Here is a 21,282-nt window from a genome sequence, read left to right on the forward strand (position 1 = left end):
GTTACATAATTTATCTTCTGCTAGCCCATTATAAAAATTAATTACTGGAATATTGTTAGTGTCTTCCTGTGTAAAAACTGAGAGAAAATAATTATTAAAAATCGAGCACATTTCATTCTCTTTGTCAGTAAGGTGCCCATAGTTATTTTTAAGGGGACCTATCTTATCTCTAACTTTTGTTCTATAGACATGGAAAAAACTTTTTGGGTTAGTTTTAGAATCCCTAGCAACTTTAATTTCATAGTCCCTTTTAGCTTTTCTTATCCCCTTTTTAATGTCCCTCTTAATGTCAATATACTGATTCATAAGATGACCCTCACCTCTTTTGATACGCCTATAAATTCCTTTCTTATGCCCTAGTAGATATTTGAGCCTATTATTCATCCATTTTGCGTCATTTCTATTTGATCTAATTTCTTTATATGGGATAAACGTTCTTTGAGCAGCATGTATAGTGTTCAGAAAACTGTCATATTGATATCTCACTTCGTTACCCCAGTCAACAGATGATAAGTGTTCTCTAAGCCCATCGTAATATGCTAAGCGAAAATCTGGGACTGTTACTGAGTTATCGCTACTATCGTACTTCCATTCAATGCTAAATGTAATTGATTTGTGGTCGCTAGCACCCAGTTCCTCTGAAATTTCTAAATTATTAACAAGGGATTCATTGTTTGCCATAACTAAGTCAAGCAGGTTATTTCCCCTTGTAGGTTCTGTCACAAACTGCTTCAAAAAACAATCCTGGACTACTTTTAAGAAGTCGTATGATTCTAAATTCCCAGTCAAGAAATTCCAATCAATATGACTAAAGTTAAAGTCTCCTAGAATTACTACATTATCGTGCCTTGTGGCCTTAACAATTTCCTCCCATAGTAGTCTCCCTTGGTCCCTATCTAAGTTTGGGGAACGGTATATCACTCCTGAAATCAGTTTTTCATGCCCCTCTGAAAATTCTATCCAAACAGACTCTGTATGCGTTACTTCAGACTTAATACCCGTTTTTATGCAACAGTTCAAGCGATCTCGGACATACAATGCCACCCCACCCCCCTTCCCGATACTTCTATCTACTTGGAACAATTTAAAACCCTGAATATGACATTCCACAGGCATGTCCCGACTTTTTGAATTAAACCACGTCTCAGTTAAGGGAAATACATCAATGTTACCTGCACTAGCAACGTTGTTCGCATCGCTGTTGGGCCGTGCGGACGTGCTGCGCAGTAGCTCCTGATTGAGTTGGCTTTTGCGCAGTGTTGACGTGTACTTGGCTCTGTGAAGACCTGTTTACGCGCTCTCTAGAATTAAAGCAAGATGCCCTCCATCGAGCAACTTTACCAACAGCTTAAGGAAGAATTGAGGATGGCGAATATAGAAATTCGGCGACTGACCGAGGAAAACAAAAAGATTCGTAGTAGTCCTCCTGTTTTGAGTCCTCAGGTCAAGAAGGCAAACTGGTCAGTGGCTGGACAGCAGGGAAAGAAGTTGACGATCAAGAAGACGAATGGAAAGGTAGAAACGATGAAGAAGAAAGAGACTGCCGTGGAAACTGTTGTGGAAACATCTAATACATTCTCAGTGCTACCCGACGAATGTGAGTCGACTACTGGGAACGTCACGACGAACGACACCAAGGAAGGTACGAATATTGTTGTTGTTGGGGATAGCCAAGTAAGGTATATGGATAGGGCGTTCTGCTTGAAGGACAGGAGTAGGAGACAGAGAGTTTGCTTTCCTGGGGCTGGGATGGAGGATATTGTTAGCCGTCTGGATGACATCATGAGAGGTAATGGGAGTAATCCTATTATCTGTCTCAGTGCTGGAGGCAACGATGTTGGCAGACATAGGAGTGAAGACCTGATTAGCAGGTATAGGTCAGCAATAGAAATAATTAGGAGTAAGGGTGGGAACCCTCTCATATGTGGTATTTTGCCAAGGAGGGGAGTTGGAAATGAATGGTTGTCCAGGGCAATTGGTGTCAATTGCTGGCTGGACAAATACTGTAAGGAAAATGCGGTAACATTCATTGACAACTGGGACCTCTTCTATGGCAGAAATGACATGTATGCCAGGGATGGGATTCACTTATCTAGGTCTGGGGTGGGAGCACTGGCAACTGCAGTGGAGGGAGCAGTTAGGACTTTAAACTAGGAGTAGTTAGTTGTATGGGTTTTGGCAGGAAAACAGTGAAGTCCCAGTGTAGTAATATTACGAGTTCTAGGGGAACTAGTAATAATAAGAGCGAGGTAGATATTGAAAAGCCAGGGACCTTGGATGATAAGGACAGTAATAGGTTTAGTAGAAAAATAGAAATGAGCAGGAAGGGTAAAGAGAAAGGAGAGTCTTTCAATGTTTATTATGCTAATTGCCGTAGTGCTAGGAATAAGATGGACGAGTTGAGATTAGTTGCTAGTGCAGGTAACATTGATGTATTTGCCTTAACTGAGACGTGGTTTAATTCAAAAAGTCGGGACATGCCTGCGGAATGTCATATTCAGGGTTTTAAATTGTTCCAAGAAGATAGAAGTATTGAGAAGGGGGGTGGGGTGGCATTGTATGTCCGAGATCGCTTGAACTGTTGCATAAAAACGGGTATTAAGTCTGAAGTAGCACATACAGAGTCTGTTTGGATAGAATTTTCAGAGGGGCATGAAAAACTGATTTTAGGAGTGATATACCGTCCCCCAAACTTAGATAGGGACCAAGGGAAACTACTATGGGAGGAAATTGTTAAGGCCACAAGGCACGATAATGTAGTAGTTCTAGGAGACTTTAACTTTAGTCATGTTGATTGGAATTTCTTGACTGGGAATTTAGAATCATACGACTTCTTAGAAGTATTTCAGGATTGTTTTTTGAAGCAGTTTGTGACAGAACCTACAAGGGGAAATAACCTGCTTGACTTAGTTATGGCAAACAATGAATCCCTTGTTAATAATTTAGAAATTTCAGAGGAACTGGGTGCTAGCGACCACAAATCAATTACATTTAGCATTGAATGGAAGTACGATAGTAGCGATAACTCAGTAACAGTCCCAGATTTTCGCTTAGCAGATTACGATGGGCTTAGAGAACACTTATCATCTGTTGACTGGGGTAACGAAGAGAGCTATCAATATGACAGTTTTCTGAACACTATACATGCTGCTCAAAGAGCGTTTATCCCATATAAAGAAATTAGATCAAATAGAAATGACGCAATATGGATGAATAATAGGCTCAAATATCTACTAGGGCATAAGAAAGGAATTTATAGGCGTATCAAAAGAGGTGAGGGTCATCTTATGAATCAGTATATTGACATTAAGAGGGACATTAAAAAGGGGATAAGAAAAGCTAAAAGGGACTATGAAATTAAAGTTGCTAGGGATTCTAAAACTAACCCAAAAAGTTTTTTCCAGGTCTATAGAACAAAAGTTAGAGATAAGATAGGTCCCCTTAAAAATAACTAAGGGCACCTTACTGACAAAGAGAATGAAATGTGCTTGATTTTAAATAATTATTTTCTTTCAGTTTTTACACAGGAAGACACTAACAATATTCCAGTAATTAATTTTTACAGTGGGCTAGAAGAAGATAAATTATGTAACATCAAAGTCACTAGTGAAATGGTTGTGAAGCAGATAGACAGACTGAAGCAAAATAAGTCGCCGGGTCCTGATGAGGTTTTTTCAAGGGTTTTTAAGGAATGCAAAATGGAACTCTGTGAACCATTAACTAATATTTTTAATTTATCTCTTCAAACAGGTGTAGTGTCTGATATGTGGAAGATGGCTAATGTAATTCCTATTTTTAAAACAAGGGACAAGTCGTTACCGTCAAATTACCGCCCAATAAGCCTGACCTCAATTGTAGGCAAATTACTAGAGTCAATTATAGCTGAGATTATAAGAAGCCATCTCGATAAGCATAGCTTGATTAATGATACTGAGCATGGATTCACAAGAGGCCGGTCTTGTCTAACTAATTTATTAACTTTCTTCAGTAAAGCTTTTGAGGCTGTTGACAACAACAAAGAATTTGATATTATTTACTTAGATTTTAGTAAGGCTTTTGATAGAGTTCCGCACCATAGACTGTTAAAGAAAGTGGCAGCTCATGGCATTGGGGGAAAAGTGCTCTCGTGGATCGAGTCATGGCTCACTGACAGGAAGCAGAGAGTGTCCATAAATGGGGTTAAGTCCGAGTGGGGATCTGTAACAAGTGGCGTTCCACAGGGATCAGTCTTGGGCCCGTTGTTGTTTATAATATATATCAATGATCTTGATGAGGGAATTACTAGTGATATGAGCAAATTCGCCAATGACACAAAGATAGGTTATGGAACTTCAGGAGAATTTAAACAAACTCTATTCTTGGTCAGAAAAGTGGCAGATGCAGTTCAATGTAGATAAATGCAAGGTTCTGAAGCTTGGGAGTGCCCATAACCCTAGTACTTATAAGTTAAATGATGTAGAACTTAGCCATACAGATTGCGAAAAGGACTTGGGGGTTATGGTGAGCAGCAACCTTAAACCAAGACAGCAATGCCTAAGCGTACGTAATAAGGCAAATAGATTACTGGGATTTATATCAAGAAGTGTAAGCAACAGAAGTCCAGAGGTCATACTGCAGCTTTATACATCATTAGTAAGGCCTCACCTAGATTATGCAGCTCAGTTCTGGTCTCCGTATTACAAAATGGACATAAATTCGTTAGAAAACATTCAGCGTAGGATGACTAAATTAATACATAACATTAGAAATCTTCCTTATGAAGAAAGATTGAAGACTCTTAAGTTACATTCACTTGTTAGACGAAGAATGAGGGGAGACCTGATCGAAGTGTATAAGTGGAAGATAGGTATTAATAAATAGGATATTAATAAGGTCTTGAGGATGTCTCTCCAAGAGAGAACCCGCTGTAATGGATTTAAATTAGATAAGCTTAGATTTAGAAAGGACATAGGAAAGTATTGGTTTGGAAATAAGGTAGTTGATGAGTGGAACAGTCTACCTAGTTGGGTTATTGAGGCTAGGACTTTGGGTAGTTTCAAATCTAGGTTGGATAAGTACATGAGTGGGAGGGGTTGGATTTGAGTGGGACTTTCACATCAGAGCTTATTTCTTGGGTGGCATTGAAAATTGGGTTGGGCAAATGTTTTGTTAGTGGGATGAATTGTAAAGGACCTGCCTAGTATGGGCCAGCAGGCCTCCTGCAGCGTTCCTCCTTTCTTATGTTCTTATCTCAACTCTTCCATCTTATTCCTAGCACTACGGCAATTAGCATAATAAACATTGAAGGACTCTCCTTTCTCTTTACCCTTCCTGCTCATTTCTGTTTTTCTACTAAACCTATTACTGTCCTTATCACCCAAAGTCCCTGGCTTTTCAATATCTACCTCGTTCTGCTTATTACTAGTTCCCCTAGAACTCGTAATATTACTACACTGGGACTTCACTGTTTTCCTGCCAAAACCCATACCACTAACTATTCCTAGTTTAAAGTCCTAACTGCTCCCTCCACTGCAGTTTCCAGTGCTACCACCCCAGACCTAGATAAGTGAACCCCATCCCTGGCATACATGTCATTTCTGCCATAGAAGAGGTCCCAGTTGTCAATGAATGTTACCGCATTTTCCTTACAGTATTTGTCCAGCCAGCAATTGACACCAATTGCCCTGGACAACCATTCATTTCCATCTCCTCTCCTTGGCAAAATACCACATATGACAGGGTTCCCAGCCTTACTCCTAATTATTTCTATTGCTGACCTATACCTGCTAATCAGGTCTTCACTCCTACGTCTGCCAACATCGTTGCCTCCAGCACTGAGACAGATAATAGGATTGCTCCCATTACCTCTCATGATGTCATCCAGACGGCTAACAATATCCTCCATCCCAGCCCCAGGAAAGCAAACTCTCTGTCTCCTACTCCTGTCCTTCAAGCAGAACGCCCTATCCATATACCTAACTCGGCTATCCCCAACAACAACAATATTCTTACCTTCCTTGGTGTCGTTCGTCGTGATGTTCCCAGTTGTCGACTCACATTCGTCAGGTAGCACTGAGAATGTATTAGATGTTTCCACAACAGTTTCCACGGCTGTGAAGGCTTACTCAGCCCTGTAACAACTTCAGACAGTATTACTCAGGCTGGCTCCTCCTCAGGAAAATTAATGAATAGAAAAAGAAATAATAATTCACAAAGATAAACACTATTTATTAAATCAAACATAAAACAACAAAACATGAAAGGTATATCCTATTTGAAAGAAAAATGAAAAATGAAATGAATAAAATAACATTTGAACTCAACACTAATATCTACAATGGTGTCTGGTGTTGGTGACACTGTTGTTGAAACCGTAGCCGTTGCTGATGATAAGAGGGGGGGGGTCGCAGGTGTTGGTGACCATCCACTGGCTAGTTCATCACAGTATACCAGTGAGTATTCTATCCCGAAGACAGGAAAGCAGGTTCTTTACCGCTGCAATGCTGTGGAGTTACGTCCTGCAATTTCATACAGGTGCACAGGTACTTCAATACAAAATGGAGAAGTCTCTGGACGTTAGTCCTACTCCTGTTCTGCTCGTTGATTGCCAGGTGACCCTCACTGACATCCAAGCTGGAAAGATAGACAGGTTACCCACTGCTTAAATAATCACTCTTCATGGTAGTGTACAATATTCAAAAGACGTGGTGTTTATTACAACAGTCAACCTAGAGCAAGACTGAAAGGACTAAGTTTATTATTGGTCAAAAGTGAAGCTTTTAACCAATAAATATACTAGAATACAAGGCAGGCATGTACTTACAGTAGAGTTGGGAGCTGCGGGTCTAGTGATTTACTGTTTAACCAGAGCCCCACACGTCACCTTTCGGGGGGGGGGGAAGAGGGAGGGGAAGGGAAAACGGGAGATTGACTTACCCTACCTTAACTAGTACCGGCAGTGAAACTACTGTTACTATATATATTCCCTCTACACCTATCTATTGAACTTTTCCCTCACACTCCCCCATACCAAGACTTATAGTCAAGGAGTATAAGAAGAATAGGCGAGGAAAAAGTTCTAACATGTTGAAGTCGCGTAAGGCAACAAATCTTCTACTGACTGTCACGACTTAACCAGTCAGAGAAATAATTGGATGAACCATTGATATACACAATATGGAACTTAAAAGCCTGGAGTGCCAATGTCCACCTCAAGAGGCGACTGTTGGTTCCCTTAAAAGTTTCTAGGTATATCAAAGGTTTGTGGTCCGTTTCTAAAATGAATTCTTTTCCCAACAAATAAAATTTAAGTTTGGAGATACCCCACACAAGGGCTAAACATTCCTTTTCTATTGTGGAGTATCGTGTTTCTGCGGGAAGGAGTTTCCGGCTTAGGAAGCATACAGGGAAGGTAGTACCATCATGGTATTGTAGTAACACCGCACCTAAGCCAGTATTGGAGGCATCAGTTCTCAAACAAAATGTTTTATTAATATCTGGAATCTTAAGTATAGGGTCTTTCGAAAAGATACTTTTAATCTCATTAAACATTTCCCGAGCTACGTCGGAAAGTTCAAGAGGTTCCTTCACAGACTTTTTAAGGAAGTCCGATAAGATGCCTGTAAGATCAGCAAGATTCGGGATAAACCGTGCATAAAAATTTACAGAACCAAGAAAGCTACGCATGAGTTTCTTGGTTTTGGGGAATTTAAATTCTAATAAAGCTTTGATCTTACTGGGGAGAGGCTGCAGAGAGTTATTAGAAAGTATCAGTCCAAGATATCTAATCTTGTTATACCAAAGGAAGCATTTCTTCGGCTTGGCAGTGAGGCCATGTGAGCGTAACCTACGCAAAACTGATGTTAATGTTTGGATATGTTCGCCCCACGTAGATGTCATTACGTAAATGTTATCAAAATAAACTGAAACATTTGGCATATTACCCAAGACTTTTCTCATCAGTCTCACGTAGGTAGCACAGGCAGTTACCAAACCGAAGGGCATAGTTCCATACTGCATCAGTCCTTGGTGTGTAGGAAAAGCGGTGTACTGCTTAGAAGAAGGATCTAACATTACTTAATGATATGCCTGCGCAATATCAATCTCTGAAAAGAAGGAAGCGTCATAAAATTTGTGTAGATCGCTATCTATTAAGGGCATAGGCTCAGCATCCCACCGAGTTATAGCATTAAGGCCTCTGAAGTCAATAGCAAGTCTATATGAATTATCCTCCTTCTTAACCATGACTACTGGTGAACAATATGAAGGTACTGAAGGTTCAATGATCTTTAGTTTTAATAATTTGTCTACCTCTCGGTCAAATGTGAACTGGAACTGGGTATAATTTCCGTTTGATAGGACTGTCCGTCACTAAGTCAATCTTATGGACTACCGTGGAGGTAACACCTGGAATATCAGTAAAGACGTCTGAAAAGTTACTCCCACATTGAAGTAGTTCATGTCTCTTATGGTCATCCAAAGATTCATTAATATTAATGTTGGTTGCATCCGAGTGGTCAAGAGTCACCAAGTCATGTAGTTCTTCATCATAGTCTAAGTTAGAGGTGTCAATTACGCACACTTTACATTCTTCAGTTGTCTTATCAAGTTCGTGTGGAAAAACTAAGTCAAAGTTGTTAGAGCAGTTAACCGAATTTCTTCGGTAATATTTCTTAAGGATGTTGATATGATAAAGCTTAGGTTTCCCCTTGACTTCTATGAGGTAGTCAACTTTCCCACAAATTTTTAATACTTTATATGGACCTTTCCATGCTACTAATAATTTATTTGACTTGATAGGCAAAAGTACAAGAACTTCATCCCCTACGTTAAAACTTCTCCTCTGACTTTTGGAGTCAAAATAGGTTTTGTACTGGTCCATTGACAAGCTTAGGTTTTTCGAAACTATGTCAGAGGTCTCCTCAAGTTTGGATCTAAGGTCAAGGAGAAACTGGTAAGAAGACTGAACCTCAGCATTTACCTCCTCATTAGTCCATAAGACATGAAGGATGGACAGTGGACCTCTGGCCTGTCTACCATAGAGAAGTTCAAAAGGTGAAAACCCCAAAGAGTCACTGGGAACTTCCCTCATGGCAAACAAAGCACAGGGTAGGTAACGATGCCACTCCTTAGGTTTAAGGGAGCAAAGTTTCCTTAAAATGGACTTGAGAATCGAATGCTGGCGCTCAATCCTCCCATTACAGCTGGGATGATAGGGTGTGGTGAAGAGAGGCTTCACTCCCAGAAGTTGGTATAGATGTTGCATTAAGTCAGATGTGAATTGTGTCCCACGGTCAGACAAAATTTCTCTAGGGATACCCACTCTGGAGAAGATGGACAAAAGGGCTTCAGCCACCTCTGTAGTAGTTATGGTCTTTAAGGGTATGGCTTCAGGGAAACTCGAAGCATAATCAACCAATGTTAATATATATCTATGTCCCCCAGATGAAAGTGGAGATAAAGGACCAACGATGTCAATAGCTACTCTTTCAAACGGTACCGTAAAGATAGGCATTTTGACCATAGGTACTCGCCTGGTACCTCGGGAGGATGACAGTTGGCAAACTTTACACGATCTACAATAGTTAGTGACATCTGAGGACATTTTAGGCCAAAAATAGGTTTCCCTAATTTTATTTAAGGTTTTACGATGCGAGAAATGTCCGGCCACTGGCAGGTCATGAGCCATTTTAAGAACAGTCTCTCTGCAATGACTTGGAACAACTAAGATGGAATAGTCTATCTCATCTGAATTTAATTTGAATACTGACTTGTACAAGATACCTTTTATATATTCAAATTTATATGAAAAGTTTTTCCTTTGGATAACTTGATTTTGTTTAGCGGCATTATGGCAATTCTGAAGAGAAGGGCAATTACGTTGTAACTTGACAAAGGAGTCCTTCGATATGTCTAAAGGCTTAAAGTCAGGGAAAATCAAAGGATGGACAGTAGGAGAAGCCTGGGCTTTGGTCTGAGCCCTAGTCAAGACATTTATGGTATCAGAGGTGATATCTTCACTTTCATCTAACAAGTGAACTTGTGATCCTACTTCCTCGCTTTCGAGAGTAGCATCACTGGTTTTTAATCCCACATGAATCTCACGAGACATTGTCTCATCTGAACTTTCGAGGGGCTTCTCTGACTCTACAGGAAGAGGATCTGAAACGCTTATATCCATCTTTGGTGCTGAAAGGTCAAGCTCAGAAGGAAGAATGGCACCTTTTACATTACCTATTAGTACGGAGCAAGAAGTGATGGGAGCTAGTACGGCTTCAGACCAACCTGTGAACCATTTAGACCTAATGTAACAACGGATGGTAGGAAAAGTGTCTGTACGGCCCAAGTAGTCTGAAAGTATAGCAGAGGAATGAGTTTCTTTAAGATTAGGGAACAGCTTATCAGAAATGACTATACATGTGCATCCAGTGTCTCGTAAAATGGTAGATACATTAAGTCCATTAACTGTTCCTGAACAGAAGGGTGCTTGGTCATTACAGTCTTTAAAACATCTTCCAACTTTTTGGACTTTCTTAGAAGGACAATCTGGACGTTTATGTCCCTTAACACCACACAAATGACAAACAGGAATAAAAGAAGTCATTTTACTTTCCACTAGAGGCTTTGATTTCTTAAGGTCTGATGAACCCTTGCCCTTAGGGTTCGATCCCTTTAGGTCTTTATAGGAATTGTGTGCCTCAGCATACAGGTCAGCAGCCTCAGCAACTTCCTCAGCTTTAATCAGGTTACGTTCTCTGATGAATGTTCGTATCTGGTGGGGAAGAGCCGTCAGGAACTGGTCAGCAACCATGAAGTCTCGAAGAGATTCATAACTATGATCAATTCCTGAACTCTCTATCCAAAAGTCGAACAAACGAAAGAGTGTTACCTGTAACTGTTGAAAGTTCTGGCCAGGCTGTAAGCTGGTATACCTGAAATCTTTCCTGTAAGAATTAGTGGTTTTTTGATATGCTTTAAGGATTGCCTTCTTCAGTAGGTTATAATTACATATGATATCCTGCGACAAAGTTGCATAGATATTTAAGGCTGTACCAGAAAATAACATTCCTAACCTGGTAGCCCAGGTGTCAGCAGGCCATTCACAGAGGGTAGCGGTATTTTCAAACCTGATAATGTATGAAGTTATGTCTTCCCCCTCTGTGAAGGGAGGTAAATTAGGTGTTGGAATATGTGCACTAGCTGCACGTTGTTCCATTACTCCTTCATCTAATTGCTGTTGTGAGAAAGTTAACTTCTTATTCTCTAATTCAAGGCGAGTTTGTTCGAGCTCGCGATCCTTTTCTCTCTCTCTTAACTCATATTCTCTGTCCTTTGCTCTTTCCTCAAGTTCCCTTAATTTAACCTGTTCCTCACGTATCTTAGCTTGTTCCTCACGTACTCTAGCTCTCTCTTCACGATCAAGTCTATCATGCTCCTTTTTGTCTTCTCTTTCGATTCTCTCTCTCTCCTTTTTCTCTTCTCTTTCGATTCTCTCTCTCTCCTTTTTCTCTTCTCTTTCCCTTTCTAACTGTCTTTCTTGGATCTCTCTCTCAATTCTCTCTCCTTTTCTTCTTCTCTTTCCCTTTCTAACTGACTTTCTTCTCTCTCAATTCTCTCTCTTTCAAGTCTTTCCTGGATCTTAACACTAATGAAAGATTCTAAATTTTTCCCTGTTATTCCTAACTTACTTCCAGCGTTCATCCAAAACTGGTATTCATCCATACTTGCAAGAATAACTTAAACTATCAGGGGAAATGAAACGGGTATTAAAGAAAACGGAGGGTTCAATTCCTGCTCCGCTCAAACTGTAAATAAACCAGAGGGCTCGATCTCTGCTTCAATTAAACAATATGTATTAACGAAAACGAAGGGTTCTATGCCGGCTCTGAGCAAACAGTAAGTAGACTGGGGTCCCTTGACCATCCAATCTTCTCACCAACAAATCAAGAGTGTCCTATGACAGTTCCCTTGATATAATAAAGAGCTCAATGAAACAAGTTGTCACTGGAAAATCTCAGGTCCCTAGAGTCTAATCCTCCAAAGTGTTTCAAGCTCCAAAAAGGTGGCAGAATTAAATATTATATCCTGCCTGACTTGACTTACAATAAATTGAGACTATAACAATCACCAAATCTTTCAAATACCTGTACTGTAGTCCTACCATAGAGAATGATTACTCATGGCTGGTGGTAACCGTCTGTGGTATGCGGCGTTGAAGTTCCAATGGTAGATTCGAGATGGAGTTGAATCTTGATTCAGTAGCGTTAATCCTGGCAAGGTCGCCACTTGTGAAGGCTTACTCAGCCCTGTAACAACTTCAGACAGTATTACTCAGGCTGGCTCCTCCTCAGGAAAATTAATGAATAGAAAAAGAAATAATAATTCACAAAGATAAACACTATTTATTAAATCAAACATAAAACAACAAAACATGAAAGGTATATCCTATTTGAAAGAAAAATGAAAAATGAAATGAATAAAATAACATTTGAACTCAACACTAATATCTACAATTGTGTCTGGTGTTGGTGACACTGTTGTTGAAACCGTAGCCGTTGCTGATGATAAGGGGGGGGTCGCAGGTGTTGGTGACCATCCACTGGCTAGTTCTTCACAGTATACCAGTGAGTATTCTATCCCGAAGACAGGAAAGCAGGTTCTTTACCGCTGCAATGCTGTGGAGTTACGTCCTGCAATTTCATACAGGTGCACAGGTACTTCAATACAAAATGGAGAAGTCTCTGGACGTTAGTCCTACTCCTGTTCTGCTCGTTGATTGCCAGGTGACCCTCACTGACATCCAAGCTGGAAAGATAGACAGGTTACCCACTGCTTAAATAATCACTCTTCATGGTAGTGTACAATATTCAAAAGACGTGGTGATTATTACAACAGTCAACCTAGAGCAAGACTGAAAGGATTAAGTTTATTATTGGTCAAAAGTGAAGCTTTTAACCAATAAATACACTAGAATACAAGGCAGGCATGTACTTACAGTAGAGTTGGGAGCTGTGAGTCTAGTGATTTACTGTTTAACCAGAGCCCCACACGTCACCTTTCGGGGGGGGGGGGGGAAGAGGGAGGGGAAGGGATAGCGGGAGCTAGACTGACCCTACCTTAACAAGCAGCCGGCAGTCAAACTATCACTTTCAGGGAGGGGGAGAAAAGGCGGGAAAAACGGGAGCGTGACTTACCCTACCTTAACTAGTAGCCAGCAGTGAAACTACTGTTACTATATATATTCCCTCTACACCTATTTATTGAACTTTTCCCTCACAACGGCAGTCTCTTTCTTCTTCATCGTTTCTATCTTTCCATTCGTCTTCTTGATCGTCAACTTCGTTCCCTGCTGTCTAGCCACTGACCAGTTTGCCTTCTTGACCTGAGGACTCAAAACAGGAGGACTACTACGAATCTTCCTGTTTTCCTTGGTCAGTCGCCGAATCTCCAACTTCGCCATCCTCAATTCTTCTTTAAGCTGTTGGTAAAGTTGCTCGATGGAGGGCATCTTGCTCCAATTCATAGAGAGCGCGCAAACAGGTCTTCACAGAGATAAGTAGACGTCAACACTGCGCAAAAGCCAACTCAATCAGGAGCTACTGCGCAGCACGTCTGCACGGCCCAATAGAGATGCGAACACTCTAAAATCTAAAATCAACTCTTCATTATCCTCAAAATAATACCCTGACTGCTTTATGTATTTGTTTCTTAAAGCTATACACTCTTTTTCATGAAATGATTTATATTTCCTTGCAGCTCCTTCCATTTATTTCTTCTTCATGCAAGTCCTGACTCTTCAAATCAAACCATTCCACGGGTGGGGTTAGAACCCGCGATCAGAGAGTCATAAAGCTCCAGACCGACGCGTTAGCCACTGGGCCAGTTGGCTACAATAAGATTAATCCAACTAGGTATACTTGTAGCTAGCTGGCCCAGTGGCTAATGCGTCGGTCTGGAGTTGTATGACTCTCTGATCGGGGGTTCTAACCCCACCAGTGGTATTTTTTTTTTTTTTTTTTTTTTTGCAATCGTGTCATTACGATTTCTTGAGTCATCTTCAAGTCAAACCACGTCTCAGTTACTGTTAAAACATCAACGTTTCCAGCACATGCCTGTAATCTCAACTCGTCCATCTTATTTGCTAGCGCAGCAACTATTGTGTAATAAATGCTCAGCGGTCCCCTCCACTGTCCCTGCTGTTCCCGCCCATCACCGCACCTCCTCTCCGCGACTTCCATTTCCACCTCACGCTACCGAACTGCCGAGAACAGTATTAGCAAATAATTCCACATCATTCGGCAAACAAATGTCCTTTACAAAATTAACAATATCAGATCCCTGACAATTCACACCGTCCAATTTTTAATACCACATTCAATTTTTGTCCCACAAACACTCATATACCTATCTATGAGTCTGGAACCCAGTTCTTTAAGGAAATGTGTGGCATTTTTTCCCCATGATTCCAAGGTCTCTGATCTCACGGGGACAAATTAATATTATTGGCTTATGTCCCTGTACTTGCTGATCTTGTACTCCTCCCTGTGGTTGGCAGCTCCTCCCTGTCGCCCGACATTGTGACGGATATAGGTGTCAGCCAGTGTGGACACACAGGTATTGTCCCATGCTAAGAGCTTGCCATTCTTCCAAGGATAGATGGTGATCCCGTTGGGGCGGTTTGCTGGGTTGTGGGTATTGTTGGCTGCTAGTGATCGGGGCTCCTTCTCGGCTGGGCATCTAGCTTTAGCATGGGTTCTCTTTATGATGTCGTTGACTTCATTGTGTCTTGCATGCCAGTCCTTGGTTTTGTCGACCATATTGGTCGGCTTGCGCATCGCCACAATTACACGTATATTCTGTGTGAATTGGGGCAGCAAGGCACAGAGAAACTGAAATAGAGAGAGTCTTATTGTGGAGGTGTGTTCCCATTGCCGAAATGGGAACTGTTTGAAGGAAGTCCCTGGAGTGATGTGCACTCACAGCTTCGAGACGGCAGTCTCCCTGTCTGATGTTACAACCCTAAGCATGCTGGCAAGCACCTTTCCAGCGATGGGGCAATCCCAGCTTGATTGTTTGTAGGCCAGTGCTACTCTAGGTTTTGGTGCTGGAGCAGCAAGAATCTTCCATTCAGTGATGGCACTGGCATAGCTAGGGTCCTGTATTCTTGCTGAGTCACTGAGGTTGTCCAGAGGAATTTGTTTTATTAACTCATTTGATGCTATGAAAGAGGATAGGAAAACTGGTAGGGCAATCTGGGAGGATCTGTGTACTCCCAGCCCCCCAAGCCTGACTGGAAGTGAGGCTTGAAACTACTGTCCATCTTCGAGGGAAAGATTCAATATAGAAATGGTCTTAAGGACAGTGTCATATTCCTTGAGTTTCGGACTGCTGAAGGCTGGGGAGCATCTCAGGAAGTAGGTAAGTTTTGGGATTGACAGGCATCTGGTGAGTAGGTAGAAGGTATCATGAGTATCGATGTCTTTCATCCTGTCTTCCATCGTCCTGAGGTCTGAGACTTTTTATTTCTAGCATCAGATCGATGGCATTGGGCCCAAGAGGAGCGCCCAATGGCCGGGTCAGTGGCTCGTGCTCCTCGTAAAACAGCGCTAATCTGATCATAAATAACAAAAAAAGGCACAATACCGTGACTGGAACGATACACTACTACCACTATTACTACTACTACCACTACTACTACTACTACTACTACCACTACTACTACTACCACTACTACTGCTACCACCACTATCTCTTCCTGCCAATACATAGCCGTCCTGCTCCACTTCTGGTTAGTGTGACTTTGTAAATGGTCCAAATCGGACCGAAACGTCGTCGTAAGATCCTCTCTTCTATGTGCGGGTTATTTATGTATTCTGATCATCTGTCGATTGATAGAAACTATTTCACATTAGGTGGGTTTAAAGATAGGCCCAGGTTCTCTCCCATGTCTTTAATTTTTCTGATGTCCTCTAGGAGAAATTCTGTAGAGCCAGCTAGGGTACCATCATCCAGGAACCAGATATTGAGCTCACTGGAGAGTGCTTCTGTGACTTCCTTGATGACCAAACAGAATAGAAAAGGGGCGAGAGGGTCTCCCTGTTTCACGCCCTCACATGAGTCAATTTCGTGGTCCCCAAACAATAGTTTAAAATTCACACTATAACACGATTCTATGAAGAGATAGAGGGAAGTGTCTAGAAACTGCTTGGGAAGCAGCATCCCTTGTAAGTTGGCAAAGTCCAATTTTATCAAGGCTTTTTAATCAGACATGTTGTTGATGTATACTTGTGCTGCATGGCAGCTGCTTCACAGCCTTGATGAACACCAAAACCGAGCTGAGTTGGTTTCAGCATTGCAGCAGCCTCTTGACTCACTCTTACTGCAGCCTTGGCAACTAGGCGGCGAAGGATGTTACCCACTTCAATGGGCCTGATTCCTCCATCCTTTTTCCGGATGGCACATAGTGAGGCGCTAATGGCCTCTGAGCCATAATATAATATAATATATATATATATATATATATATATATATATATATATATATATATATATATATATATATATATATATATATATATATATATATATATGATGGTATAAACCTTGGTAATAAATATCGACAAGCTGGTTTAGAAAGACACGTAAGGAAACACTATAACATATTTATTAGAAAACGTTTCGGTCCTGGGACCTTGATCAAGGGGAAGTGATCAAGGTCCCAGGACCGAAACGTTTTCTAATAAATATGTTATAGTGTTTGCTTACGTGTCTTTCTAAACCATATATATATATATATATAATATATATATATATATATATATATATATATATATATATATATATATATATATATATATATATATATATATATATGAGTAGTAATGATTTCTACAGTATGGCTCCTCCTCTCAGCGGTCTCTTCTACAGAGCGGTCTCCTCCTGAAAGGCCTTCTACAGAGTGGCTCCTTTTCCTGAGTGGCTCCCTTTTTCACACCTATGTGCTAATGACCTTTTTCACACCTTTGTGTTAATTACCTTGACCTAGCCCCCGCGCCCCCCCGCCCCCCACTCCCCCCGCGCCCCCACCCGCGCCCCGCGCCCCCCGCGCCCCCACCCGCGCCACCCCGCCCTCGCGCCCCCCCCGCGCCCCCCGCGCCCCCCCGCCCGTCGCGCCGACCCACCACCCTCGCCGCGCCCCTCGCGCCCCTCGCGCCCCGCCCCGTGCCTTCTGCTGCGCCTTCTGCAGCGTCGTCCGGATCGCCCCCGCACACCGAATTTTTTTCCTATTTTTTTCGAATTTTTTTTAATTTTCTTGTGCTCCCCTCGAATCAAGTTTTTTGAGTTTCCCCCTCCCACTTTCGCCCCCCATCCCAATTTTTTTCGAATTTCATTTTCTTATGAACTCCTTGGATCAAGTTTTCTCGATAATACCAAGACTCCATCTCCTCGTATCAAATTTTTGAGTTTCCCCCTCCCACTTTCACCCCCACCCCAATTTTTTTCTCGATAATACAAAGACTCCAATTCCTCGGATCAAGCTTTTGGATTCCCCCCTATGGGGTTTCGAAATTCTTATGATCTCCTTGGATCAAGTTTTTCTCGAAATCAAAGACTCCATCTCCTTGGATCAAGTTTTTGGATTCCCCCTCTGGGGGTAAGCATTCAAATGAACTCCTCCTATGAAGCATGGTACTTTCTCTTACTACAGGTCTAAACAAGTATTCCTCTCATTAAGTTAAATGAACTAAAAAGCGTGTTTACTCGGCGATCAGTGACGTCACACACACACACATACAAGCTGAATCTTGTCGACTTACCCCTATGTCAGTGACGTCACATGATGACCTCACACATACAGACTCAATCTTGTCGACTTCCCCCCTATGTCAGTGACGTCACGTGATGACCGCACACACAGGCTGAATCTTGTCGACTTACCCCTACACATTTCATATACAACATAGGGAAAACATTTTCACTCTTAACCCAGGATAATCCAAATAATTTCACATTTTTTTCGTTAATACCCACAACAATCCACAATTTCTTTACAACACAAGTCTAGACATTTTTTCTCGTTTTAACTATTTCATCTCAGGTCACTCCCCACGAAGTAACCTTCTCTCTCTCCTCCTCCCCACCCTCCCGAACCCTCACGCTCCAACCAACACCTCACAATTTTCACTCATAACCAACAATTTTTCTCGTTTTAACTATTTCATCAGAAAAAGTCACCACAGCACTTATAACCACTTATCGATAAATTCACTAGTCACAATTTTGCATATTACGAAGTTAATACGCACACACACCTCACTTTGAACACCTTCAAAACACTCTCATAAATCATTTGAATACTCACAAAAAATACCTTTGAACATTTCCAAACAACACTGAAACACTTCCATGACAACATTTTGAATACTCCCAAATAAGATTTGACAGCTCTAATTTATCTACACTTACACATTTCATTAAATTACAACTCATCCCCCCAAACTCCTCCCTCAATCTCCAGATTTTTACAACAGTATCACAAAAACTAACTCAAACACTTTACTTTGAACATCACCAAAAAACACTATCAATTGCCTTTGATTACTCCAAAAACATCAATCGAACACCCCCAAAATCACCTCTGATTACTCCCAGATCACCTTCATAAGTACTCTTGCACATCATTTGAACACCTTCAAAAACACCTTTGAACATTTTCCAAACAACACTGAAACACTTCCAAAACACCATTTGAGTACTCCCAAATACACCACTGAATACACTCAAAACACCACCAAAATCACCCATAACCCACAACACCCACATCACCCACAACCCACATCACCAACAACCCACATCACCCACACCCCACAATTTTTTTCTCGTTTTAACTAATTTCATCAGAAAAATGCACAACAACCCACAACTTATAACCACTTTTCGATATCTCTAGTTCGACAACAACGCCCACAATCCACAACACCCACATCCCACAACACCCACTTCCCACAATCCACAATTTCTTCACAAAATACAACACAAGTCTAGACATTTTTCTCGTTTTAACTATTTCATCAGAAAAAGTCACCACACCACTTATAAACACTTTTCAGCAACTCTAGTTCGACTACATTACCCACAACCCTCATCAATTACCAATTTATTCACATTTTTTCCCCTTCTTTTTACTGAATCTTAATTTAATGCACTTTCCTCTTTACATTACTAAAATTCTAATAAAATCCTCTCCATACCCACATCCTTGTATCCACATAAATTGATATTACACTCGCATCAACTAATCTCACTACCCAACTATTGCGAGATGTTTCAACACCTTCCATTCTTTTCCAATTTATCTTAACTTTTCAATTCTATAATTTCTTTTTAAAATATTCACACATTACCTTTTATTTTCAGTAAAATCTCCCCATAATTCTAATACAACCCTCCCCATACCCCTCCCCATCTCACCCGCATTTCTTCACATCCACTCACCCATCTCCCAACACACCTCTTCTGAACACACACAAAATCACATTTCACATCCACAAATGCATCTCATCACCCATCTCAAATCCACTAAAAAAATCAATGTAACCAAGATATTCACAAAATTCTATAACCACCTAACACACACACACACACACACACACACTAACCTAACCTAACCTAACCGAACCGAACCTAGCCTAACCTAACCTAACCTAACCTAACCTAACCTAACCTAACCTAACCTAACCGAACCTAACCTAACCTAACCTAACTTAACCTAACCTATCCTAACCTTTCCTAACCTAGCCTAACCTATCCTAACCTAGCCTAACCTATCCTAACATAACCTAACCTATCTTAACCTAACCTAACCTAACCTATCCTAACCTAACCTAACCTAACCTAACTTAACCTAACTTAACCTAACCTAACTTAACCTAACCTAACCTAGCCTATCTTTACCTAACCTAACCTAACCTAACCTAACCTAGCCTAGCCTAACCTAACCTAACCTAACCTAACCTATCCTAACCTTTCCTAACCTAACCTAACCTAACTTAACCTAACTTAACCTAACCTATCCTAACCTTTCCTAACCTAGCCTAACCTATCCTAACCTAGCCTAACCTATCCTAACATAACCTAACCTAGCCTAACCTAACCGAACCTAACCTAACCTAACCTAACTTATCCTAACTTAACCTAACCTAACCTAACCTAACCGAACTTATCCTAACCTAACCTAACCAAACTTAACCTAACCTAACCTAACCTAACCTTACCTAACCTAACCTAACTTATCCTAACCTAACCTAACCTAACTCAAATCCACTAAAATCACTGTAACCAAGATATTCACAAAACTGTATGACCGCCTAACACACACACACACACACACACACACACACACACACACACACACACACACACACACACACACACACACACACACACACACACATGGAACACTTCCAAAATATATTAGAGTACTCCAGAATTACTTTGAACGACTCCATTTTTTGATATTTCCAAATTAGTTTTGAAAACTTTATCTTAAAATCGAACATTATTTTCTTGTTGGTAAACACACTCAATGGTAGAAATATTTACTCGATTTCCGAACAGAAACACATTCCTCGCTCTGAGAGACTCCTTGAGCTTATATGCCCTACCCCAAAAGTATTGCTTCATGATTTTTTTTGTACACCCCTTTCCCCTCCGACGACACCATGTAATGCGGTTCACACCCAAGGTAGATTTAAGATAATCATCTACACACACACACACACACACACACATCACTTTACTTTGAACACCCTCTGCACATCATTTGAACACCTTCAAAAAAACACCATCAAACACCTCCGAATACTCCCAAATCACTACTGATTACTACCAAATCACCGTCAAAATCTCCAGAAACTAAGTTTAACATCACTATCCATCATCCTTTTCATAGAAATCCCCTCAAATCACTATAACCAAGAACTCCCTCCCCATTTGACGCATAAAAAAAAACCATGAACACAAACCTAATACGCAAACACTTAGTACATGATCACCATCAACTGAAAACATATCTTGTACACACACATAATCTAAGACAACCACCAACGACAATCACCCATGTTCACTTACCTCAAAAATCACTAATATCACAGAAAACACTCATTTTTATAAACATTTCACACACACAAAAAATCATATTTGACAATATCTAAGTGCACTCACCTCACTACCACCAACACACGATGTCACACCTCACAGGACCGACGAGCTCACCTCCAGTGACGTCACACTCCCATTGTGTTAC

Source organism: Cherax quadricarinatus, chromosome 73 (genome assembly GCF_038502225.1).
Source record: "Cherax quadricarinatus isolate ZL_2023a chromosome 73, ASM3850222v1, whole genome shotgun sequence".
Classification (NCBI taxonomy): Eukaryota; Metazoa; Arthropoda; class Malacostraca; order Decapoda; family Parastacidae; genus Cherax; species Cherax quadricarinatus.